This window comes from Lipotes vexillifer, unplaced genomic scaffold (genome assembly GCF_000442215.2).
Source record: "Lipotes vexillifer unplaced genomic scaffold, Lipotes_vexillifer_v1.1 scaffold112, whole genome shotgun sequence".
NCBI lineage: Eukaryota > Metazoa > Chordata > Mammalia > Artiodactyla > Lipotidae > Lipotes > Lipotes vexillifer.
This window is the reverse complement of record NW_006776285.1, coordinates 3,168,832-3,175,385: the sequence shown is the minus strand read 5'-3', so window position 1 is coordinate 3,175,385 and position 6,554 is coordinate 3,168,832.

The following is a 6,554-nucleotide window of genomic DNA, read 5'->3' as shown; positions in this document are numbered from 1 at the left end:
CGGGGAGGCCCGCCCGGGAGGCCGGCGCCGCCCGGGCTGCGCCGGGGCCAGAGGCGGTGGCCGGGCAGTGCGAGGCCCGCGGCCGGGGCGCAGGCGGCCGTGGGGCCGGCGCGCCGGGCCTGGGGCGGAGCAAACGCGGCCCCGTCCGGGCGCCGAGAGGAAGTCGGCGGCGTGGGCGTCCGCGCCCAGCCCGCTGCCCGGCCCGCCGTGGAGGCCTCCAGCAAATGGCGACCCAGGCCCCGAGGGCCGACCCCAGTGGCACCCGGGCTCGCGTGTCTGTGTGTTGGGGAGGGGTGAAGCCGGAGTTAAACTTAGGGAGCCCCAGGAACCTCGAAAACCTGGCTTCTCTTTCCTTTTGCCCTTTAGAAACTTGCTTTGTTTGGTAACAGTAAGCCTGGGAGGCATCATCAACTGTCCCCACGGGATGAGTGAAGTTGGTAACTTTTCCATTCATGGAAGTGAGAGGATCTTAGTCTTAGCCTCAGTCCCTATTAAAGAGAAACATCCTGATTTTATAGATCTGAGGCGTGTGACCATTTACAAGTTATTTGTGTCCTGTCTCGTGGAAGTGCACTGCTTGGAAGGGGGCCATAGAGTGCACGTTGAATTTAATCTCCTTTGAGTATGTTTTTTACACGTGTGTTTAGAGAAGAGAGACAGAACAGCGTGTTGTTTACCATGGTTCTGGTACTCCATTCCCCTCTCCCTGTGTCTTGTTTTTCTTTCTGAGCCATGTCGTAAGTCTCGCATAAAAGATGCTTGGGAAGGAATTGACCTTTTATTCCAAAATTACTTTGTTGACTGGGATCCAAGATGAAGTTATTTATGGGCATGCTGGTATCAGTGTAGATTAACTTAAAACTAAGTACAAAACCCCAAGCTTTCTTAGCTTTTCATTTCTATTTGCTACATTTCAATACAGTTTTGTGTCATTTAGAGACCTAGTAAATTATATTAACAGAATTTTGTATTTGCTCATATTTATTCAGCTTTTCCAAAGTTGTTGACGGGCAGAAGGGAAAAGAGTAGCATAAAATGTAAGATGAGGGTTTTTCTAAGGGTTCAGTTTTTCAGTATATGCAGTTTTTGCTGAGTCACTGTTCTTTATGCTTAGTCACTGTTTCTTACTACAGAAGTTTAATTGGGGATAATAGGGTGTTTTGCCAACTTTTTAAATTGTCAGTTTGTTTTTATCTGGTAGTGTAATGCGGTGACATAGCTTTTTTTGGTGTGTGATTCTGGAAATGTTAGTGGGTGGAGTTTTGTGAGTGTTACCAGAGAACCGAAGTTTCCGATATAGGCAAACTTTTATGCATTCCAAGTGTACTGGATATTTAATTTCAATCCAGTATTTCTCTATGGTTAGCATTGGAGACTTTTAAAAAAATATACAAAGTGTCCTAATAAAATACGCTGTTGAAGAAAAATAATACGTATTTTGAGATAATGTATATAGTTAGAGAGGTGCTTTAAGGTCACCAAAATAGACCTTTTTAATGTGTTTACTGTTTGATATATTACTGAAATGTGACTTTTTTTTTTTTTTTTTTGTTTAGAAATCTTTTTATCATTAGGGTATTCTTACACTTTTCAGAACAAGTATAATTTCCAGAAGTTATATAATATATAATGGCATCAGCCTTATGCTGCTCTGTATGGTTTTTGATAAATCTTTTAACTAAGTTACCATGACTACCATGCTGTGGAATGACATTGTATTTGTAGAATTCATCAATATTAAAGTCATCAGTCAAAAGGCTGTATAAAATATTATTTAATTTCAAATTTATTTTGGTGAAATAGGTGGGATTGACCTTGGACTGGTGGTTTTTACACTGTAGATAACTAGATAGTTAAATACAGATGAGCATCTCTTAATTACAGCCCAGTCTGTGAAAATCTTTTACAAATAGGGTATGTCTTTTTCTTAAGAGTGGGTAATGTTAGCATCAGGTAGTTCCATATATGATTGCTTTTAATCAGCTTCCTAAGTATAAGTGACCTGATGTAAAAATGATTGTACGTATCGGTTTGTGCATGCGGATGTGGCGGTTGTGTAAAGCGGGGTGCGTCCGTTTTCTGACGAATGCGTGTTTGTATCTTGCTGGACACACGAATACTATAGCCGACTTTTGTGGAGTCCGAGGTTGTTTTCACAGCACAGTAATTACCTCAAGGTCACCTCAAGCTGAGATTCCTTGGAAGCCCATATTCCCCTGTGCCATGCTGCCCCTTTTAATAAGCTGAGTTCCACCATTTGGGCGGATTATTTTTATCTGAGTCTCAGCTCAAATAGCTTCTGGTATGAATATTAAATATTGATTAATATATGTTATTTTAATTTCTGATGTAAGTCTGCAGTAATTTTGTTTGCTTATTGTGGAGAACAATTGCAAGTCAGAACCAAAATTTAATAAAAGAATGTATACAGTGCAACCAATTTAGCCATTTTGCACTCATCAGTAGGGCACTGCTTTGAGTTGGGAGTTTAATGATCTTGGATTTTCAATCTTGTCTAGGCACCTCACCCCCCTTTTTTAAACCAGTGAAATAAAATGTCCAACTGAGGTTGTAGATTTATTACGGCTTTTAAAACTGAGTGCACCTGATCAGTAAATCAGCCAGCAGATGTTTGTATTTACTATGCAGTAGCACCTCCAACTATACAAGAAGGATGAGACTTGCTCTGGAGGAATTAAAAGTGATTGCTGAGTATGAAATTTCAGTCATAGACCTACTTGTGATTATGGTTAACTAATTGAACAAGTCTGTCTATAGTTCCATTTCAACCTTACATTGAAGCAACATTTTATTGTCTCAGTGGAATTCTTTTTTATCTAATATCTTATTAATTGTAATATTAAGGAAGTAGGCTGACGCCACTTCCTTTTCTGAGCTTCCTTTCCTCACCCTCTATATACTCAGGCAGCTGCACACTTGCAGACACCTCCACCTCTGCTCTTCTTTTTGAATCTAATGCTTCTATAGTCAGTAACCTGTAACCAGACTGCAGGGTTGATTAAGGAATTTAAATAGTGCAACAATATACAGGTAGATGTTTCCTTTTGTGACTTTTATTACTATTATTTTTTAAGATTTTAAAGCAATGGAATATTGAAATTAATTTTACTTGATTTACTTTTCCCTTTAATTTGCTTTTTTGATGGAGAGTTTAGCTTATTTCATATAAAATGCCTGGAACATATCACCTAGATACTCAATAAATGTTTGAGTACTTTTGACTTTTTATAGCTGGTACAATGAGGTAATTTTGACTCAATCTGGTTGACTAATTCTAGATTTATAAAGTATCTTTTTATGAAGTATGTAGTTTTCCATGAAGTCAAGAATTGTTTTGGAATCCGTCTAGTTATTTCTTGTATTATAATTTCATTTATTCATGTTTTTTCGATAAGTGAAGCTCTAATTGAGGCACAGTTTTGAAAGCAGGGAACACAGGAATGAATGAGACAGAGATGGTGCCTCCTTTGTGGAGCTTATAGTTTTCCCGTGGAGATAGATATTAAACAGGGTAATGATTTACTTCAAGTTACGACTAGTATTACCAAGGAAAGATGCAGTGTGTAATGAGCACATAAGTATAATACGGAATCCATACCATACCTTGCCTTTGGGTATGTGGAAAAGTGACATTTAAGCTGATAAAGATTTGAGGTAACAGTTGGGGAAGGAAAGGAGTGTGTATGTGTGTGTGTGTCTGTCTCTTGGAGGCAGAGGCAGACATTAAGAACAGCCTGAGCAAGCTGTGTTGAATATTTGGGTGACTTGATTTAGCATATTTAAAATCGTGCTGATTTGCAGTGCTTTATTTTTTTATCGCCTTATGTATTGTGATGAATTTGGAAAAATAAGGGAATTCTTTTTTGAGGGCAATATCTTTCTGTCTAGAAATAGCCTTAAATGACAAAGTCTCATTTCATTGTATGTGAAAATGCCATGCCTTTAAATTGTTTTTATGGATTGCTTGTCAGCCACAGATTATGAGTTGGCCTAGAATTTCTGTTAGAGAAAATTGAAACTGTTGTAAAGCATCTAATCTTTTACAGTATTTTCTAATCTAATGAAACTTTTTCCAGTCATTCAACTTTAAGTGTAAATAGATACATTATTTGGAACGTTAAGATTCTTTTTCAAGAGAGTTTATTTTAAAAAAGTTAATACTGAGGAGTTTTAAATTAAGCTCATCTTGAACTTGAAGCCTCAGTTTTAGCAACAAGTTTTCTGCTGGACCTGCTGTGTCACTGTTCAGCTGATAAATCAGGGATTGACATTTTAAACCCGTTTCATAGGATTTGTGAGCAATTGTGCAATTCTTTTTGGAGGCATATTTAATTTGATAATAGCGATCTTGAAAGAGGGTGGATCTGGAACTTTTAAATTCTGAAACAGTACCCCAGAATACTTTTTGGGTATTGTCTACTGCATTTAAAAAAAACTTATTTCTTAATATATTTAATTGTAAAATGGACTTAAACTTGATTCCTTCTTTGTATAGCTGTTTTGAGAATGGTTAAATTTGTACTATTTCATATGTTTATACTGAGCATTATAAATGTAAGTTATTTTTAAAATAATTTAAAACTCTTATGTTCAAAGCAAAGTATGTGCTATTATAATTAGAAAGGACCAAAAAGAATCTCTTGACCACAAGGGTGATTAAGTGTTGGAATAAACTACAAGCAAAGTTGTGTAACCTCCATTCCTCAAATACCATCTTAAAATTGGATCACCGAGTTACTGAAGTGCTGTCTTATTTTCTTAAACTTTATAAGTAAGCATATCTGTTATCATCCATATGTATTGAAGAGATATAGATTTCAGTCCTAGCTCTGCCACTTACTAGGTAGATGACCTTGGGTAAGTCACTTACCCTCTCTGTACCTCAGTTTTCTCTGGGTTGTTATGAGGATTAAGTGACATTGACATGATTCTACAAAAAAGGATAAAGTAGGTACATAGTGTTCCCTTTTCCTTTAAGTCTACTTCAGTAAATAATAAATGTTGTGGACGCTTTTATTTTTATTATTATTTTTTAATCATTTCTTTTATTCAGAGGGGGAATAGTGTGGAAGAGGGTATTTATTTTGAATCTTGAGAGCCCTCTACTTCTGTTTACCTTTCAGAGTTGTTGCTGTTTTGCATTTAACTCAGTTGTTTGTAACAGTTGCTATTTTAAACACTTTTGAATTAAGCATGTTTTGAGATGTGTTCTGCCTGGTATAATCATGTGATGTGCATGTAACATAAGGTGTTCCTACTAGTTCTGAGAGCCTTGGTCACTTCTGTTGGAACTGCTTGTGTTTTTAGGTTTCTCTGTTAGTAACAGTCACGTTTATAACCTTCAGCATGTGAGATGAACTCAGTCTAGTTGTTGTAAAATAAGAAAGCTACAGCTGTTTTCATAATCTAATCACCCAGTAAAATTTGTCTTAATTCTTATTAAAGTTTCTCTTTGCTTAACTTAACAAATGTCATCATTAGTCTGTCATTTCTTCTATTTTGACCCTTTTTAGCATGTCTTCAATTTATAGGTTCTGTCTTTAGCTTTAAAATTTATAGGGATAAACATTCAGAAGTGTTTAACTCATTTGTAATTTTTAAACACAGTTTTAAAATGTAGTTTTGTTGTTAAGTGTGTACCTTGTTTTTTTCTGTCCCTGGCATCAGTTCGCACCGTAATATCAACTCAGAACTTTTCTACTTAACCAACAAAGCTCTGTCAATAATAGACTTTTGCTGTTCGAGTTTGAGGAAAATCAAGCCTGGACTGGAGAAAAAGAAATAGCAATTTGGGGAATAATTAGTTTACATTAGCCACCTAGAAGTAAGATAGAATTTGTGGAAGAGAATATGTGAGAGAACTAGCAAGCTTTTATGCACTAAAGTGAAGAAAATAGGCTAAGAATCGGCTTCTTATCCAGAAAATTATTATTAATTTAATTTGGAAAATTTTGAGGTGAGTTGCCTGTGCCATATACACGTAGAGATACATAATAAATAAGTAGCTGTAGCAGGAGGTATGGATGAGTTTTTAGCACATAAGTGGTCATTGAAGATTTTGAGAAATTGGGAGAATGTATAGAATGAACCAGAAATGACATGGATCCCTGAGGAAGAGTAATATTTCAGAAGAAAAGATTAAGGAATAACCAAAGAGGTAGGGGGAACACCAGGGAAATGTGAGACCATAAAAACGAAAGAAAGATAGTAGTTCAGAAAGGAGGAATTAGTCAACAAAATGGTATAATGGCTAAGGAAGATGAGGTCCGGAAAAAATGCCCTTTGGATTTAGCATTGAGCATCTCGATAGAGCGGTTTTAATGAGTGATGGTAAAAGTAAACACACAGGGCTTCCCTGGTGGCGCAGTGGTTGAGAGCCCGCCTGCCGATGCAGGGGACACGGATTCGTGCCCCGGTCCGGGAAGATCCCACATGCCGCGGAGCGGCTGGGCCCGTGAGCCATGGCCGCTGAGCCTGCGCGTCCGGAGCCTGTGCTCCGTAACGGGAGAGGCCACAGCAGTGAGAGGCCCGCG